The sequence below is a fragment of the Rhopilema esculentum genome, chromosome 3, assembly GCF_057945365.1.
Source record: "Rhopilema esculentum isolate cy_ngs chromosome 3, ASM5794536v1, whole genome shotgun sequence".
Classification (NCBI taxonomy): domain Eukaryota; kingdom Metazoa; phylum Cnidaria; class Scyphozoa; order Rhizostomeae; family Rhizostomatidae; genus Rhopilema; species Rhopilema esculentum.
Window position 1 is genome coordinate 5,857,166 of NC_142817.1, and position 21,053 is coordinate 5,878,218.

The 21,053-nt window shown below is 32.6% G+C and overlaps 1 long non-coding RNA gene across 1 annotated transcript; it reads right to left on the bottom strand.

Moving 5' to 3' along the window:
* Positions 1-8,920: 8,920 nt before the first annotated feature.
* Positions 8,921-12,907, bottom strand: LOC148960512 (uncharacterized). Its single transcript, XR_016144568.1, has 4 exons — positions 12,695-12,907; positions 12,014-12,102; positions 11,731-11,865; positions 8,921-10,705 (listed from the first exon to the last, which is right to left on the bottom strand). It is a non-coding gene; the product is annotated as an uncharacterized LOC148960512 (long non-coding RNA).
* Between the last annotated feature and the right edge of the window lie 8,146 nt (positions 12,908-21,053).

A 21,053-nucleotide genomic window follows, 5' to 3' on the forward strand; every position in this document is an offset into this window, starting at 1 on the left:
GTAGGTCCGGGGTCATGACTTTTTTCAAAAATCACAAACTCCTTATTTTCAAAAAATCAGCATAAGTTTCACCGAAATGACCCGAAATGTCGTTCAGAACGTATCTCGCGGCTTTTTATGTTGTTTCGAGTAAAAAAATTTTTTTGAAAAATTTCAAGATTTTTCAACTTTTTTGCAGGTCCGGGGTCATGAATTTTTTCAAAAATCACAAAGTCCTTATTTTCAAAAAATCAGCATAAATTTATCCGAAACGACCCGAAATGGCGTTCAGAACGTATCTTGAGGCTTTTCAGGTTGTTTCGAGTGAAAAAAGGTTTTTCAAACATTTCAATATTTTTCAACTTTTTTGCAGGTCCGGGGTCATGAATTTTTTCAAATATCACAAAGTCCTTTTTTTCAAAAAATCAGCATGAATTTCACCGAAACGACCCGAAATTGTGTTCAGAACGTATCTTGCGGCTTTTTAGGTTGTTTCGAGTAAAAAAAATTTTTTTGAAAATTTCCAGGTTTTTCAACCTTTTTGCAGGTCCGGGGTCATGAATTTTTTCAAAAATCACCAACTCCTTTTTTAAAAAATCAGCATAAATTTCACCGAAACGACTCGAAATGGCGTTCAGAACGTATCTTGCAGCTTTTTAGGTTGTTTCGAGTAAAAAAAATTTTTTGAAAAATTTCAAGGTTTTTCAACTTTTTTGCAGGTCTGGGGTCATAAATTTTTTCAAAAATCACCAACTCCTTATGTTCAAAAAATCAGCATAAATTTCACCGAAACGACCCGAAATGGCGTTCAGAACGTATCTTGAGGCTTTTTAGGTTGTTTCGAGTAAGGAAAATTTTTTTAAAACTTCTAAGGTTTTTCAACTTTTTTGCAGGTCCGGGGTCATGAATTTTTTCAAAATTCACCAACCCTCTTTTTTCAAAAAATCAGCATAATTTTCACCGAAACAACCCGAAATGGCGTTCAGAACGTATCTTGAGACTTTTTAGGTTGTTTCAAGTAAAAAAAATTTTTGAAAAATTTCAGGATTTTTCAACTTTTTTGCAGGTCCGGGTTCATGAATTTTTTCAAAATCACCAACACTTTTTTTCAAAAAAATCAGCATAATTTTCACCGAAACAACCCGAAATGGCATTCAGAACGTATCTTGCGGCTTTTTAGGTTGTTTCGAGTAAAAAAATTTTTTTTGAAAAATTTCAAGATTTTTCAACTTTTTCGCAGGTCTGGGGTCATGAATTTTTTCAAAAATCACCAACTCCTTATGTTCAAAAAATCAGCATAAATTTCAGCGAAACGACCCGAAATGGCGTTCAGAACGTATCTTGAGGCTTTTTAGGTTGTTTCGAGTAAGAAAAATTTTTTTAAAAATTCCAAGGTTTTTCAACTTTTTTGCAGGTCCGGGGTCATGAATTTTTCCAAAATCACCAACTCCTTATGGTCAAAAAATCAGCATAAATTTCACCGAAACGACCCGAAATGGCGTTCAGAACGTATCTTGCAGCTTTTTAGGTTGTTTCGAGTAAAAAAATTTTTTTAAAAATTCCAAGGTTTTTCAACTTTTTTGCAGGTCCGGGGTCATGAATTTTTTCAAAAATTACCAACTCCTCATTTTTCAAAAAATCAGCATAAATTTCACCGAAATGACCCGAAATGGCATTCAGAACGTATCTTGAGGCTTTTTATGTTGTTTCGAGTAAAAAAAAATTTTTGAAAAAATTCAGGATTTTTCAACTTTTTTGCAGGTCCGGGGTCATGAATTTTTTCAAAAATCACCAACTCCTCATTTTCAAAAAATCAGCATAAATTTCACCGAAATGACCCGAAATGGCATTCAGAACGTATCTTGAGGCTTTTTAGGTTGTTTCGAGTAAAAAAATTTTTTTGAAAAATTTCAAGATTTTTCAACTTTTTTGCAGGTCCGGGGTCATGAATTTTTTCAAAAATCACCAACTCCTCATTTTCAAAAAATCAGCATAAATTTCACCGAAATGACACGAAATGGCGTTCAGAACGTTTCTTGAGGCTTTTTAGGTTGTTTCGAGTAAGAAAAATTTTTTTAAAAATTCCAAGGTTTTTCAACTTTTTTGCAGGTCCGGGGTCATGAATTTTTTCAAAAATCACCAACTCCTTATGTTTAAAAAATCAGCATAAATTTCACCGAAACGACCCGAAATGGCGTTCAGTACGTATCTTGCAGCTTTTTAGGTTGTTTCGAGTAAAAAAAATTTTTTGACAAATTTCAAGGTTTTTCAACTTTTTTGCAGGTCCGGGGTCATGAATTTTTTCAAAAATCACCAACTCCTCATTTTCAAAAAATCAGCATAAATTTCACCGAAATGACCCGAAATGGCATTCAGAACGTATCTTGAGGCTTTTTAGGTTGTTTCGAGTAAAAAAAAATTTTTGAAAAATTTCAATATTTTTCAACTTTTTTGCAGGTCCGGGGTCATGAATTTTTTCAAAAATCACCAACTCCTCATTTTCAAAAAATCAGCATAAATTTCACCGAAATGACCCGAAATGGCATTCAGAACGTATCTTGAGGCTTTTTAGGTTGTTTCGAGTAAAAAAAATTTTTGAAAAATTTCAATATTTTTCAACTTTTTTGCAGGTCCGGGGTCATGATTTTTTTCAAAAATCACCGCCCCTTTTTTTTCAAAAAATCAGCATAATTTTCACCGAAACAACCCGAAATGGTGTTCAAAACGTATCTTGCGGCTTTTTAGGTTGTTTCGAGTAAAAAAATTTTTTTGACAAATTTCAAGGTTTTTCAACTTTTTTGCAGGTCCGGGGTCATGAATTTTTTCAAAAATCACCAACTCCTCATTTTCAAAAAATCAGCATAAATTTCACCGAAACGACCCGAAATGGCGTTCAGAACGTATCTTGCCCCTTTTTAGGTTGTTTCGAGAAAAAAAAATTTTTTGAAAAATTTCAGGATTTTTCAACTTTTTTGCAGGTCCGGGGTCATGAATTTTTTCAAAAATCACCAACTCCTTTTTTCAAAAAATCAGCATAATTTTCACCGAAACAACCCGAAATGGCATTCAGAGTGTATCTTGAGGCTTTTTAGGTTGTTTCGAGTCAAGAAAATTTTTTGAAAAATTTCAAGGTTTTTCAACTTTTCTGCAGGTCCGGGGTCATGAATTTTTTCAAAAATCACAAATTCCTTTTTTTCCTAAAATCAGCATAAATTTAACCGAAACGACCGAAATGGCGTTCAGAACGTATCTCGAGGCTTTTTAGGTTGTTTTGAGTAAAAAAAATTTTTCAAAAATTTCAAGATTTTTCAACTTTTTTGCACGTCGGGGGTCATGAATTTTTTCAAAAATCACCAAGTCCTTATTTTCCTAAAATCAGCATAAATTTCACCGAAACGACCCGAAATGGCGTTCAGAACGTATCTTGAGGCTTTTTTGGTTGTTTCGAGTAAAAAAATTTTTTTGAAAAGTTTCAAGATTTTTTCAACTTTTTTGCAGGTCCTTGGTCATAATTTTTTTCAAAAATAAATAGGTCCTTGTTTTCAAAAAATCAGCATAAATTTCACCGAAACGACCCGAAATGGCGTTCAGAACATATCTTGAGGCTTTTTTGGTTGTTTCGAGTAGAAAAAAAATTCTGAAAAATTTAAAGATTTTTCAACTTTTTTGCAGGTCCGGGGTCATGATTTTTTTCAAAAATTACAAAGTCCTTATTTTCCTAAAATCAGCATCAATTTCACCGAAACGACCCGAAATGGCGTTCAGAACGTATCTTGAGGCTTTTTATGTTGTTTCCAGTAAAAAAAAATTTTTTTGAAAAATTTCAAGATTTTTCAACTTTTTTGCAGGTCCGCGGTCATGAATTTTTTCAAAAATCACCAACCCTTTTCTTTCAAAAAATCAGCATAATTTTTACCAAAACAACCCAAAATGGCGTTCAGAACGTATTTTGCCCCTTTTTAGGTTGTTTCGAGACAAAAAAATTTTTTGACAAATTTCAGGATTTTTCAACTTTTTTGCAGGTCCGGGGTCATGAATTTTTTCAAAACTCACAAAGTCCTTATTGTCCTAAAATCAGCATAAATTTCACCGAAACGACCCGAAATGGCGTTCAGAACGTATCTTGAGGCTTTTTAAGTTGTTTCGAGTAAACAAAAATTTTTTAAAAATTTCAAGATTTTTCAACTTTTTTTGCAGGTCCAGGGTCATGAATTTTTTCAAAAATCACCAACCCTTTTTTTTCAAAAAATCAGCATAATTTTCACCAAAACAACCCAAAATGGCGTCCAGAACGTATCTTGCCCCTTTTTAGGTTGTTTGGAGAAAAAAAAAATTTTTAAAAAATTTCAGGATTTTTCAACTTTTTTGCAGGTCCGGGGTCATGAATTTTTTCAAAACTCACAAAGTCCTTATTGTCCTAAAATCAGCATAAATTTCACCGAAACGACCCGAAATGGCGTTCAGAACGTAACTTGAGGCTTTTTAAGTTGTTTCGAGTAAAAAAAAATTTTTTTAAAATTTCAAGATTTTTCAACTTTTTTTGCAGGTCCAGGGTCATGAATTTTTTCAAAAATCACCAACCCTTTTTTTCCAAAAATCAGCATAATTTTCACCAAAACAACCCAAAATGGCGTTCAGAACGTATCTTGCCCCTTTTTAGGTTGTTTCGAGAAAAAAAATTTTTTTGAAAAATTTCAGGATTTTTCAACTTTTTTGCAGGTCCGGGGTCATGAATTTTTTCAAAAATCACCAACTCCTTATGTTAAAAAAAATCAGCATAAATTTCACCGAAACGACCCGAAATGGCGTTCAGAACGTATCTTGAGGCTTTTTAGGTTGTTTCGAGTAAACAAAATTTTTTGAAAAATTCCAAGGTTTTTCAACTTTTTTGCAGGTCCGGGGTCATGAATTTTTTCAATAAGCACCAACTCCTTTTTTTCAAAAAATCAGCATAATTTTCACCGAAACAACCTGAAATGGCATTCAGAGTGTATCTTGAGGCTTTTTAGGTTGTTTCGAGTAAAGAAAATTTTTTGAAAAATTTCAAGGTTTTTCAACTTTTCTGCAGGTCCGGGGTCATGAATTTTTTCAAAAATCACAAAGTCCTTTTTTTCCTAAAATCAGCATAAATTTAACCAAAACGACCCGAAATGGCGTTCAGAACGTATCTCGAGGCTTTTTAGGTTGTTTTGAGTAAAAAAATTTTTCAAAAATTTCAAGACTTTTCAACTTTTTTGCAGGTCGGGGGTCATGAATTTTTTCAAAAATCACCAAGTCCTTATTTTCCTAAAATCAGCATAAATTTCACCGAAACAACCCGAAATGGCATTCAGAGTGTATCTTGAGGCTTTTTAGGTTGTTTCGAGTAAAGAAAATTTTTTTGAAAAATTTCAAGGTTTTTCAACTTTTCTGCAGGTCCGGGGTCATGAATTTTTTCAAAAATCACAAAGTCATTTTTTTCCTAAAATCAGCATAAATTTAACCGAAACGACCCGAAATGGCGTTCAGAACGTATCTCGAGGCTTTTTAGGTTGTTTTGAGTAAAAAAATTTTTCAAAAATTTCAAGACTTTTCAACTTTTTTGCAGGTCGGGGGTCATGAATTTTTTCAAAAATCACCAAGTCCTTATTTTCCTAAAATCAGCATAAATTTCACCGAAACAACCCGAAATGGCATTCAGAGTGTATCTTGAGGCTTTTTAGGTTGTTTCGAGTAAAGAAAATTTTTTTGAAAAATTTCAAGGTTTTTCAACTTTTCTGCAGGTCCGGGGTCATGAATTTTTTCAAAAATCACAAAGTCCTTTTTTTCCTAAAATCAGCATAAATTTAACCGAAACGACCCGAAATGGCGTTCAGAACGTATCTCGAGGCTTTTTAGGTTGTTTTGAGTAAAAAAATTTTTCAAAAATTTCAAGACTTTTCAACTTTTTTGCAGGTCGGGGGTCATGAATTTTTTCAAAAATCACCAAGTCCTTATTTTCCTAAAATCAGCATAAATTTCACCGAAACGACCCGAAATGGCGTTCAGAACGTATCTTGAGGCTTTTTAGGTTGTTTCGAGTAAAAAAAATTTTTTGAAAAATTTCAAGATTTTTCAACTTTTTTGCAGGTACGGGTCATGAATTTTTTTAAAATCACCTAGTCCATTTTTTCAAAAAATCAGCATAAATTTCACCGAAACGACCCAAAATGGCGTTCAGAACGTATCTTGAGGCTTTTCAGGTTGTTTCGAGTAAAAAAAATTTTTTGAAAAGTTTCAAGATTTTTTCAACTTTTTTGCAGGTCCTGGGTCATAATTTTTTTCAAAAATAAATAGGTCCTTATTTTCAAAAAATCAGCATAAATTTCACCGAAACGACCCGAAATGGCGTTCAGAACGTATCTTGAGGCTTTTTTGGTTGTTTCTAGTAAAAAAAAAATTTTGAAAAATTTTAAGATTTTTCAACTTTTTTGCAGGTCCGGGGTCATGAATTTTTTCGAAAATTACAAAGTCCTTATTTTCCTAAAATCAGCATAAATTTCACCGAAACGACCCGAAATGGCGTTCAGAACGTATCTTGAGGCTTTTTAGGTTGTTTCGAGTAAAAAAATTTTTTTGAAAAATTTCAAGATTTTTCAACTTTTTTGCAGGTCCGGGGTCATGAATTTTTTCAAAAGTCACCAAGTCCTTATTTTCCTAAAATCAGCATAAATTTTACCGAAACGACCCGAAATGGCGTTCAGAACGTATCTTGAGGCTTTTTAGGTCGTTTCGAGTAAAAAAATTTTTTTTGCGAAATTTCAAGATTTTTCAACATTTTTGCAGGTCCGGGGTCATGAATTTTTTTAAAAAATCAGCATAAAATTCACCGAATTTTTTCGAAATGGTGCTCGTAATGTCCTTAAGGCTTTTCAGTTATTTTTGAGAAGAAATAATATTTTGAAAAGTTTCAAAGTTTTGGAGTTCTTTTGCATGTCCGGGGTCATGGATTTTTTTTTAAAAACACTAGGCTATTTTTCAAAATATGAGCTGAAAGTTACTAAAACTGCCCGAAATGATTTTTTGAAAAAATAATTTTTAAATAATGTCTTTATTTTCGATGTTTTTACAGGTCTGGGGTCATGGATTTTTTTTAAAAATGACCAAGTTCTTATCTTCAAGATTTTAGCATAAAATTTACTAAAACTGGCCAAAATGGTATTCAGGTCTTACAATTTTGTTAAAAAGGGGCGTAAGAAAATTCGTTATCAAAATTCGTTGTTGAGCAGGTATTGAGTGTCCACGCCCTGTTAAAGGCGAAGTACGTAAGACCAAATGATAGACCTTTCATGACCAAGGCGTTAAAGGTGAACTGACATGCAAAAATATATTTTGATATGATGCATAAAACAATGCATGGAATCTTAACTTCAAATTTTCGGTTAATTCCGCTCTAAATGTCATGAAATTATCGTCGAGTGTTCGACCATTGTCTGCATTTAATGTGACCCAGTGCGTGTGACGTCAGAAACACCATGTTTTTATTCCTAGAATGGAAATCACGCATGGACTGGACAGTTCAGTTCATCTTGTTCAGTTACTATTCAAGGAAATCTACGTAGCCTTTGATCCAAGATACATTAAAATTCGAGGCTAATTAAATTTACGAAGGATATGTGCTGGCTGGTACTGCGTTATGTTAGGAGGGAATTTAAGTTTGGAAGGAATAGGCACTTTTAGCTGCTCGAAGAAATTCTCAATTCTGAAGTCAATCATGCGGACGAATGTAAGAATCTTTTCATTTTGTCATGAATCTAGCTTCTTTTACAAATAAATTGAAAATATTATAACTTCGATAGATTGTTTCCACATCCATATAAACACTGATAAATTAGTCTAACAGCAGCCGTATTTAACAAACTAAAAGTATTTTACTTAAGTTTCCAGAAAAATAAAAAATCCTGCCCATATATTTATCGCTACTATTATATGATATGTTGGCCCGCCACATGGTCCTGCAAGACGGAGGAAGGGCCTCAAACGCGTTGAATAATACGATATTCTTACAAGTCTTATTATGAAAGGTTTGTAAAGGAGTCATAATCTGTTTTTCAATCAGGTTGTTGGAATGGAGCCAAAACCTACTCAATTAATGCATCGATACTCATCTGGAGAGTCATGAAAGTACGGCCTTCCAGACCGTCGTGTTGCTCAAGTGATGTGAACATGGTATTTGTGACGTAACGACTATGTGGAAGGCTCGGGCAAACTCGTCCGTGCTCGGAAAATGTTTGGTGGCTAACTTTGACGCTCAATAACTCGAAAACTGTGTTGATTATTAAAAAATAATAATGTATCAGGTATTTATGCTCGATATGCTTTCATTTGAGGTCAAGTTAATTTTGCGTGTCTGTTCAAGAAAAGCTATCATGCTAAGAGCAGGTTTAAGAAATAAATACAATAGAGAAAAGACTCCAGAAAACTTTTATGGTTTATGTGGAATGCTTTTAAGAAACAGCGCAACAAGTGTGTCAAAATTCTGAGACAGCAAAACGTGACTCTTAGGGCAATTTGGATGTGAAATCCATAGAAATAGTAGCGCTAGAATGCGCGGTCTATCACGTGACGCGTGCGAACTATGGGGATCCAAAATGGTAGCAACAAGTTGGCAAAAAAATACGCGGGAAATCACAGCGGACAGTATTGCCTCGTATCACCGTATACGCGCTTGGCTCACTTATCAATCTAATATACTGTTGTCAACATTTAAAGATAATTCAGCGTTTACAGATAAGAAAATGGTAGTGTCGTGTGCTGCTTTCGGCTGCCAGAATCGATGCTTTCCTAAAAAAGACTTGCTTCCCGGTCAAACAAACATATCGTTCCACAAGTAAGTAGGCCCATTTGTGTGTACTGTGTTTCTCTTTATTCTTCATAGGAATTTAAAAAGAAAAAAACTTCCAAAAATTCTATTATACTATTATTAATTATTTTGATAAACTGCTTTTCATCAACGATATTTATGTTTACAAGCATTATTACTATGTTTACAAGCAGATGGTAGAGACATAATAACCATCTCACGAAATAATTCGGATTTTTAAGATAAATTTTCCAACAATTTCTAACATTCTAGCAAAATTTCCCAACAAACTGGTAAAAAGGGGGGCATATATAGTATTCTAATGTATTTTAGTAAATATAGTATAGAATACAGGTTATTTTAAGCAATATTCATTTAAGATTAGCAGCTCATAATTTTTCTAAAATTCAAAGACAGACAAATATCTTGAGCTCAATTCTCTTTCATTTATTAGTATATAAAACGATCAAAATGTTAACTTTGCCAAATATTACAAAATTGTATTTTCAAAAGCAAGTCCTTAGTTTTCAATTATGCAAATAATGTGGAAGAATCACAAACCATATATTTTGTACAAAAAATACTGTTATATATTTAACTATGAGCCCAATTCTAAACAGGTTTCCACTTCAGAATCAGTCATTGTTACATAAATGGCTAATTGCAATGCGTCGTAAACATTGGCATCCTTCTTCATCGCAACAAATTTGTGAAAAGCATTTTCTTCCAAGTGACTATAGCTATCCTCCCTCCATGCCAAACTCAGAGTCTTTAGGTAAAAAGTATTTGAATAAAGATGCTGTCCCCTCTGTTTTCAATTTCCCTGCACATCTGCAAAAGCCATGGACAAAGAAAAGAGCCTTTCCTGTTAAAAGGTCTAATCCTAAGCAAGCAGAAACACCACCCACAATTGATCCAAAGCAGGTCAAACTCGATCATGCATATGCATCAACTATTTCACCAAGGAAAATGAAAGACAAATATAAGAAAAAGCTTAATCAAAAGAACAAAATAATAAACAAACTCAGGTCACGAAATTTTAGGAAAGCAAAAACTATTGAGGGTCTCATGACACAGCTTCATTAGTATAGATTGCTTTCTGAAGAAAATCAGAAGTCATTGGCAGATAACTTTGGGCATATGACAACAGAGCTCTTCAGAAACGAAGCACAGAATTTTAAAAAAAGGGTCTGGTTCCAGGTATTCTGAAGAAATGAAAGAGTTTGCCATTTCTCTGCACTTCTATAGCCCAAGAGCCTATAAGTTCATCGGAAAGTCACTTAATTTGCCACACCCAGCAACAATAAGGTCTTGGTCTATAAACATTGACTGTGAACCTGGTTTTTTGAAAAAAACCTTTGAATATGTAGCAGGCAAGGTTCAAGAGGGGCAGAAGGACTGTGTACTAATGCTTGATGAAATGGCTATAAGAAAACAAATGGAATGGGATAAGAAGAATTCCAAATTTGCTGGCAATGTTGACTATGGCAACTTTAAGGCAGAAACCCCAGACACTATGGCAACAAATGCTCTTGTTTTAATGGCTTCAGGGCTACAAAAGCCATGGTATGTCCCTATTAAGTACTTTTTAACGAACAACCTAAATGCAAATATATTGAAACAGCTCATAAGTGAAGCAATTAATCTCCTTACTGAGAGAGGAGCTAAAGTTCATGCAGTCATCTTTGATGGTGCTCTTAAAAATATTAGCATGGCTGAGAAACTTGGATGTGATATAAAACACCTTGGTACATCATTTCCACATCCATCAAACCCCAATGAAAAGATCTTTGTAGTTCTTGATATCTGCCACATGCTGAAGCTTGCAAGAAATGCCTTTTCCACCATCAAGATCCTTTGTACCCCAGGTGGACAAAGAATATCTTGGGAGTATGTTCTTGCACTCTATAGAACACAAAAAAATGACATACTTAATCTTGCAAATAAACTCAAGACAAAGCATATTCAGTGGCAGAATCATAAAATGAAGGTCAGTGTTGCAGCTCAGACTTTAAGCCATTCTGTGGCATCTGCAATAACTTTTTTGAGAAATCTGGGGTTGCAAGAATTTAAGGACAGCAAAGCAACCAGCGACATCATTCTTCTGATGAACAATATCTTTGATATGCTTATCTCGAAAAGTAAATTTGGAAAGCATACAAAGAAGCCTATAAGCTTAGAAAATTTCTATGATATAGATGCCTATTTACTGAATGGAATTGAGACCCTTAAATCCCTTAAAGATACAGCAGGCCGGCCAATTGTAAATGGTCCAAGGAAGGCTTTTATTCTCGGTTTTGCTGTCTCATCAATTTCAATCTTGAAAATCAGCAGAGGCTTGTTAGAACGATCAGAAGCACCATTTGAGTATGTTCTAACTTATCGCTTCTCTAAAGACCAACTGGAGATGTACTTTTCCAAAATTCGAAGTAGACTAGGTTGGAACAATAATCCAACTGCACTCCAGTTCAAATATGCTTTGAGACAGTTACTTCTAAAAAATAAGATTGAATCTCCATCAACAGCAAACTGTATTGATTTTGAAAATTCTAAAAACATTCCAGATAATAAGATTGACTCGAACATCTCAAATATGCTACTTACAAACAATGTTTGGAGATCTGATGTCCTCCACTACATTTCAGGCTACATTGTTAAAAAAATTTTGGAATCATTAGATTGTCCAGACTGTGCAGTTTCCCTTTATCAAAGTTCTGACAGTTCAGGTGACCATAGATACCAGAGCCACCTCTCTTTTCTTTCTTGCAAACGGTATGGAAATTTGTTGGTTCCATCATAGTCATTGTACAAGATAGTTGAGTGTACAGACAAACTAGCTAGAACAGAATTATGCAGGTGGCAATGTATTTCAAAGGTAAAATCAATGCTAAAATAACATCAGCAGTCTTGCACAAAATGAAAAACAATACCTTCAGATCTCTACAAGAGCACTCACAACACTGTCATGTCCTTGATGAACACCTTAGAGATGACCATATCACCATTTTGATTAAACAGATCATTAAGAATTACCTTGTGTTGTTTTACCACCAATTTGGAAGGGTCTATACAGAACGTATAATAAAAGGAAATCAGTCTTCAAGAAGGCATAAACTTACAAAGCAAATTTTGTTTTACAATGAATAATATAATATGATTTCAAAAATATTACACAATAAGAAATAATTTCAAAAAATATTATAAAACTTGTACCATGAGGTAACGCCGAGTGCCAGGCGGCGGTTAAGTAACCTGGTGGGCTTTTTATTATAGATGGAGGAAATGCCATCTTTATCTGCAATCTGTAAAAAAATGTAAATATTTAGTTCTAAGATACCATATTCAAGGATAAAATAATTCTAGCGACTGGATTTTAGATTCATATTTGCTTTTGCTTAAGGTTTGGGGTCACTTGGAGTCTCGTTCTACTGCACATCATTTAAGCTGAAAACAACAACGCTGTTCACATATATTCATTTGAATTGGAACATGTTGATTCAAAACTTGGAAATTGCCCAAACCTAGTGGCTGGGATTTGATTTCAAGGTAATTTAAGCAAATATAAGCCTCGAATGCATCAAGTTTCAACAAGACTTTCTAGACACTGAATCACGCTGTTGTTGACACTTTTGTTTACCAGTAACTTCCGCGTTTCTTCTAGGCCAAAAACCTGAGGAATTTATTAAGTACTGCTCAAAAATAATATCGCATACTCATTTGTAATGGTTGAAGGTTGTCTAATGATAATGAACTTGAAATTTGATTTAGACATAATTAATTACTAAGCTGGCCTACGAAAGGAAATTTGGCAGAGAAAGGAGTCCAAAGAAAATACGAAGAAAAACCGTAAAACGACTCGCTGTGGCGTAAGGAAAAAGTAAATAAGTGCCTTACCTTCTTCTATTTAGGTTGCTGAAAAGGTTCCATGAAATTTGTCTTCTCGTATCACCACGCAGAAGCGGTAAGTCCATAACTTCTTATTTGTGTACAACGTACGCCACAAAAGCTTTTTGCCAACATGTTGCTACCATCTTTGCTGCCCATTGGCATTACGCAGAAAACAATAGGCGAACAATAGAGCGCGCATTCTAGCTCTACTATTTCTATGGTGAAATCCATTACGAATAATAGAAAGTTTTGGAAGAGAGTGAAGCCTTTATTTCATGAAAAGGTCCAAACATCTTCTGATATCACCTTTGTTGAAAGTGGAACCTTTATCTCAGATAATTTCAAAGTTGCAGAAATTATACGGTCACTTTGTAAACATTACGGAGACATTAGGATTGTCAAAAAATACAGGAAATGTGTCCCCTATTATCAAAGGCACTGACCCGTTTCATCCAAATATTCAAAGAATAAGAGACAATCTCAGTGAGGCCAATGAATTCGACTTTCAAACGACATCTGTCATGGAGGTTGAAAAGCAAATTAGGAAATTTAAGCTAAAAAAGGCCACTCCATATGGAGGAGTTCCAGCTAAGATATTTAAATAAAACTCAGAAGATATTTTATCAATGTATCTGACTTCTTTCTTTAATAACATGGCTGAATGTTGCGAACTTCCTGACAAACTTAGAGTGATCGCCTCACTTTTTAAAAATCAAGATGTAATGACAAAAAAGAACTATCGTCCCACACAATCCTTACATCCGAATTAAAAATGTTCGAGCGAATCGTGCATGACCAAATAAAAGTGTTTTTTTCACGTTATTTGTGTATTTTCCTGAGGGCTATAGCACTCAACATGCTCTCCAAAGACTGTTAGAAATGTGTAAACATATTTCGATAATAAAGGATATGTAGGTGCTGTCCTTATGGACCTTTCAAAGGCCTTTGATTCCTTAGATCACGATATACACTTAGCAAAACTACAATCCCAGACAAGAATGTTGAGACAAGATGCAATTTTTGTATTTTTCTACTTCACCCTGCCCTTATAAATTTTGAATCCTCCCTTTTCCCCGACTAAAAGTTGGATTTGTAATTCTACCATTTCTCCTTCAAAATCATGCATTCAACATTGAATTTGGGGAGGGGGGAAGTTATTTTTGAAAGGAAAGTGAAAATATAAGCTTTACTTGAAAAGTCTAAACCATTTTTGTCCAGGATTGTAGATGCCTATGGATTTAGTCGGAATGCTCTAAAGTTGATATGTAGCTTCCTTTCTGATAGGAGACAACGGGTGAAGGTGAATGTTACATTCAGCACCTTGTGTTACTCAAGAAATTAGGAGTACCACAGGGACCAGTATTATGGCCCCTCCTTTTCAATATCTTTATCAACGATATTTTTATCTAGTGAATGATACTGAAGTATGCAATTACGCAGACGATAAACGTTATATGTTGGAGATAAGAACCTTAGGACAGTGCTCTCAAAATTAATAAAAGACAGGCTTTTACTATCAGAATGGTTCTCTGACAATTTCGTGAAACCAACTGAAGAAAAGAGTCATCTTTTGATTTTCGGAGCAAAAAATTGGTGCCTTGACCCTAAATATTGGTGCCTTGCAAATTTCAGAATCTGAATCTGAAAAATTACTTGGTGTAACATTAGATTCCAAGCTAGATTTTAATGCTCATATTGATCAGCTCTGTGAGAAGGCAAGTTAATTACTCTATGCCTTAGCAAGGGTATCCAATTACATGGATACGGAAAATATAAAGCTGATAATGCAGTTTTTTGTTGAGTGTCATCTCAGCTGTTGTTTCATGACAGAGCCGCAAATAATGGAATTAATAAAATTCAGGAAAGAGATTTGCGAATTGTATACAGAGACACTGAATCCTCTTTTGGTGAACTTTTAGCAAAAGATAACTCAGTATCAGCTCACCAAAGAAACTTGCAGTTGCTTTTGATAGAGATATATAAAACCAAAAACAGTTTAAGTCCATCTTTCATGGAAGATATTTTTGTCGAAAGAAAGAATTTCGTGTACTTGACAAAATCCCATCTCTCTAGATCTTTCAATATTTTGCTAAAAGAGTAAGACTATAGTCTTAGTAAACTGTTAAAATTTTCCGCATTTTATTCTTCAAAAACATCTTTATTGGCTTCTTTACGATCAAAATACGCAAAAATTGAACTCTCTTCTTGGAACGCAGTTATACTTGACAAAATCCCATCTTTCTAGATCTTTCAATATTTTACTAAAAGAGTAAGACTATAGTCTTAGTACACTGCTCAAAATTTCCCGAAATTTATTTTTCTAAAACATGTTTAATGGCTTCTTTACGATCAAAATACGCAAGAATTGAATTGTCTTCTTGAAACGTAGTTATACTTGACAAAATCCCATCTTTCTAGATCTTTCAATTTTGTACTAAAAAGGTAAGACTATAGTCTTAGTAAACTGCTCAAAATTTTCTGAAACTTATTCTTCTAAAACATTTTTATTGGCTTCTTTACGATAAAAAAACACAAGAATTGAATTCTCTTCTTAAAACGTAGTTATACTTGACAAAATCCCATCTTTCTAGATCTTTCAATTTTGTACTAAAAGAGTAAGACTATAGACTTAGTAAACTGCTCAAAATTTTCTGAAATTTATTCTTCTAAAACATTTTTATTGGCTTCTTTACGATCAAAAAACACAAGAATTGAATTCTCTTCTTGGAACGCAGTTATACTTGACAAAATCCCATTTTTCTAGATCTTTCAATTTTGTACTAAAAGAGTAAGACTAAAGTCTTAGTAAACTGCTCAAACTTTTCTGAAATTTATTCTTCTAAAATATTTTTATTGGCTTCTTACGATCAAAAAACGCAAGAATTGAATTCTGTTCTTGGAACGCAGTTATACTTGACAAAATCCCATCTTTCTAGATCTTTCAATTTGGTACTAAAAAAGTAAGACTATAGTCTTAGTAAACTGCTCAAAATTTTCTGAAATTTATTCTTCTAAAACATTTTTATTAGCTTCTTTACGATCAAAAAACACAAGAATTGAATTCTCTTCTTGAAACGTAGTTATACTTGACAAAATCCCATCTTTCTAGATCTTTCAATTTGGTACTAAAAAAGTAAGACTATAGTCTTAGTAAACTGCTCAAAATTTTCTGAAATTTATTCTTCTAAAACATTTTTATTAGCTTCTTTACGATCAAAAAACACAAGAATTGAATTCTCTTCTTGAAACGTAGTTATACTTGACAAAATCCCATCTTTCTAGATCTTTCAATTTGGTACTAAAAAAGTAAGACTATAGTCTTAGTAAACTGCTCAAAATTTTCTGAAATTTATTCTTCTAAAACATTTTTATTGGCTTCTTTACGATCAAAAAACACAAGAATTGAATTCTCTTCTTGGAACGCAGTTATACTTGACAAAATCCCATCTTTCTAGATCTTTCAATTTTGTACTAAAAGAGTAAGACTATAGTCTTAGTAAACTGCTCAAACTTTTCTGAAATTTATTCTTCTAAAATATTTTTATTGGCTTCTTACGATCAAAAAACGCAAGAATTGAATTCTGTTCTTGGAACGCAGTTATACTTGACAAAATCCCATCTTTCTAGATCTTTCAATTTGGTACTAAAAAAGTAAGACTATAGTCTTAGTAAACTGCTCAAAATTTTCTGAAATTTATTTTTCTAAAACATTTTTATTAGCTTCTTTACTATCAAAAAACACAAGAATTGAATTCTCTTCTTGAAACGTAGTTATACTTGACAAAATCCCATCTTTCTAGATCTTTCAATTTGGTACTAAAAAAGTAAGACTATAGTCTTAGTAAACTGCTCAAAATTTTCTGAAATTTATTCTTCTAAAACATTTTTATTGGCTTCTTTACGATCAAAAAACACAAGAATTGAATTCTCTTCTTGAAACGTAGTTATACTTGACAAAATCCCATCTTTCTAGATCTTTCAATTTGGTACTAAAAAAGTAAGACTATAGTCTTAGTAAACTGCTCAAAATTTTCTGAAACTTATTCTTCTAAAACATTTTTATTGGCTTCTTTACGATAAAAAAACACAAGAATTGAATTCTCTTCTTAAAACGTAGTTATACTTGACAAAATCCCATTTTTCTAGATCTTTCAATTTTGTACTAAAAGAGTAAGACTATAGTCTTAGTAAACTGCTCAAACTTTTCTGAAATTTATTCTTCTAAAATATTTTTATTGGCTTCTTACGATCAAAAAACGCAAGAATTGAATTCTGTTCTTGGAACGCAGTTATACTTGACAAAATCCCATCTTTCTAGATCTTTCAATTTGGTACTAAAAAAGTAAGACTATAGTCTTAGTAAACTGCTCAAAATTTTCTGAAATTTATTCTTCTAAAACATTTTTATTAGCTTCTTTACGATCAAAAAACACAAGAATTGAATTCTCTTCTTGAAACGTAGTTATACTTGACAAAATCCCATCTTTCTAGATCTTTCAATTTGGTACTAAAAAAGTAAGACTATAGTCTTAGTAAACTGCTCAAAATTTTCTGAAATTTATTCTTCTAAAACATTTTTATTAGCTTCTTTACGATCAAAAAACACAAGAATTGAATTCTCTTCTTGAAACGTAGTTATACTTGACAAAATCCCATCTTTCTAGATCTTTCAATTTGGTACTAAAAAAGTAAGACTATAGTCTTAGTAAACTGCTCAAAATTTTCTGAAATTTATTCTTCTAAAACATTTTTATTGGCTTCTTTACGATCAAAAAACACAAGAATTGAATTCTCTTCTTGGAACGCAGTTACACTTGACAAAATCCCATCTTTCTAGATCTTTCAATTTTGTACTAAAAGAGTAAGACTATAGTCTTAGTAAACTGCTCAAACTTTTCTGAAATTTATTCTTCTAAAATATTTTTATTGGCTTCTTACGATCAAAAAACGCAAGAATTGAATTCTGTTCTTGGAACGCAGTTATACTTGACAAAATCCCATCTTTCTAGATCTTTCAATTTGGTACTAAAAAAGTAAGACTATAGTCTTAGTAAACTGCTCAAAATTTTCTGAAATTTATTCTTCTAAAACATTTTTATTAGCTTCTTTACGATCAAAAAACACAAGAATTGAATTCTCTTCTTGAAACGTAGTTATACTTGACAAAATCCCATCTTTCTAGATCTTTCAATTTGGTACTAAAAAAGTAAGACTATAGTCTTAGTAAACTGCTCAAAATTTTCTGAAATTTATTCTTCTAAAACATTTTTATTAGCTTCTTTACGATCAAAAAACACAAGAATTGAATTCTCTTCTTGAAACGTAGTTATACTTGACAAAATCCCATCTTTCTAGATCTTTCAATTTGGTACTAAAAAAGTAAGACTATAGTCTTAGTAAACTGCTCAAAATTTTCTGAAACTTATTCTTCTAAAACATTTTTATTGGCTTCTTTACGATAAAAAAACACAAGAATTGAATTCTCTTCTTAAAACGTAGTTATACTTGACAAAATCCCATCTTTCTAGATCTTTCAATTTTGTACTAAAAGAGTAAGACTATAGTCTTAGTAAACTGCTCAAAATTTTCTGAAATTTATTCTTCTAAAACATTTTTATTGGCTTCTTTACGATCAAAAAACACAAGAATTGAATTCTCTTCTTGGAACGCAGTTATACTTGACAAAATCCCATTTTTCTAGATCTTTCAATTTTGTACTAAAAGAGTAAGACTATAGTCTTAGTAAACTGCTCAAACTTTTCTGAAATTTATTCTTCTAAAATATTTTTATTGGCTTCTTACGATCAAAAAACGCAAGAATTGAATTCTGTTCTTGGAACGCAGTTATACTTGACAAAATCCCATCTTTCTAGATCTTTCAATTTGGTACTAAAAAAGTAAGACTATAGTCTTAGTAAACTGCTCAAAATTTTCTGAAATTTATTCTTCTAAAACATTTTTATTAGCTTCTTTACGATCAAAAAACACAAGAATTGAATTCTCTTCTTGAAACGTAGTTATACTTGACAAAATCCCATCTTTCTAGATCTTTCAATTTGGTACTAAAAAAGTAAGACTATAGTCTTAGTAAACTGCTCAAAATTTTCTGAAACTTATTCTTCTAAAACATTTTTATTGGCTTCTTTACGATAAAAAAACACAAGAATTGAATTCTCTTCTTAAAACGTAGTTATACTTGACAAAATCCCATCTTTCTAGATCTTTCAATTTTGTACTAAAAGAGTAAGACTATAGACTTAGTAAACTGCTCAAAATTTTCTGAAATTTATTCTTCTAAAACATTTTTATTAGCTTCTTTACGATCAAAAAACACAAGAATTGAATTCTCTTCTTGGAACGCAGTTATATTTGACAAAATCCCATTTTTCTAGATCTTTCAATTTTGTAGTAAAAAAGTAAGACTATAGTCTTAGTAAACTGCTCAAAATTTTCTGAAATTTTTTCTTCTAAAACATTTTTATTAGCTTCTTTACGATCAAAAAACACAAGAATTGAATTCTCTTCTTGAAACGTAGTTATACTTGACAAAATCCCATCTTTCTAGATCTTTCAATTTGGTACTAAAAAAGTAAGACTATAGTCTTAGTAAACTGCTCAAAATTTTCTGAAATTTATTCTTCTAAAACATTTTTATTAGCTTCTTTACGATCAAAAAACACAAGAATTGAATTCTCTTCTTGAAACGTAGTTATACTTGACAAAATCCCATCTTTCTAGATCTTTCAATTTGGTACTAAAAAAGTAAGACTATAGTCTTAGTAAACTGCTCAAAATTTTCTGAAACTTATTCTTCTAAAACATTTTTATTGGCTTCTTTACGATAAAAAAACACAAGAATTGAATTCTCTTCTTAAAACGTAGTTATACTTGACAAAATCCCATCTTTCTAGATCTTTCAATTTTGTACTAAGAGAGTAAGACTATGGACTTAGTAAACTGTTCAAAATTTTCTGAAATTTATTCTTCTAAAACATGTTTATTGGCTTTTTCACGATCAAAATACGCAAGAATTTTTATTAGCTTCTTCACGATCAAAATACGCAAAAATTGAATTGTGTTCTTGAAACGTAGTTATACTTGACAAAATCCCATCTTTCTAGATCTTTCAATTTTGTACTAAAAGAGTAAGACTATAGACTTGGTTAACTGCTCAAAAGTTTGCGCAATTTTCTTTTTAAAACATGTTTATTTGTCTCAATGGGCATGAACTCAATTCCATTTTAAAAAAGTAGCAAAATTAATAAAAATTCTTGTTCTTCTAGATTGGTCGATGTTCTATTGAAAGTAGAAGTTTTTTTTTCTACAAACATGTTTATTACCTTTGGTATAATTGGAATCGGCTTGAATTCAAATACATTCTTAAAAAGTTGTAATGTTTTAAGAATTCTTCATTTTCTACATCGAGTTTAAGTAAATTGATCCAATTTCTCTTCTAAAAACTTGTTTATTTGCTTCTCTATGGTTGAACTAAGCAAGGAATTAACTGCCATTTTTAAAAGCTGGCAATTTTTGTAAAAATCACACGTTTCTAGATAAGTAAATTTTCTTTAGTGAATTAAGGCTATAGGTCTAGAATGTTGATTAAGCTTTTCTGAAAATTATTTCTCTTTTAGAAACATATTTTTGCAACTAAATAATCTTTGAAAGAGCAGTAATATTTCAAAAGTAGTAAACACCCTTAAAATTGTCCGGGTCCTGGCATTGTAACATTGCTAAAATGACATTGACATTGCTAACATGAAATTATCAAAAACAAGCGACTTTTGAAATTTAATATTAGAGAAACAAATCATTTTTTAGTCTCGAGAAAATTTATTTAGCCTTTTATATACTACCGCAATGGTCAGCAGCAACAACTACAATCTTGGACAAAAATTATGAGACAAACAGATATTTGTCCATCACCTCCCCACAGTGGCGCACACTTAGCCAGGCATTGTGGGTGACAAGCCTACAGTTTTGTTAAGATGACGTCACATTTGTCCATTGTTTTAGAACAAAAGACTATTGTCTTCCAAAGTATTGGGGCATCCCCCGGGTGTCCGCTAATGCCCCTCCCCCATACCAATGTTGAGGTCAATGTGAGGCAGCAAGGAAAGAACATGATGGTCATCCGGCTCTCATTCAACAATGAAGTAAGGGGGAAAGGGGATGTCACCGTTTGTTGGATTGTCTAATTATATTTTGTCCATGATTGTAGATCAAATCTGCAGACAAGGTCCATTCCATACAACTTTATTGCGATGTTCAACTGTCACGACCCTTCTTATTTGAAAAGCCAGGTGTTTTGAATACTGATTGTGTGAATGCCCGGCGTTTACCCAAGCTCATCCGGGTTAAAAAG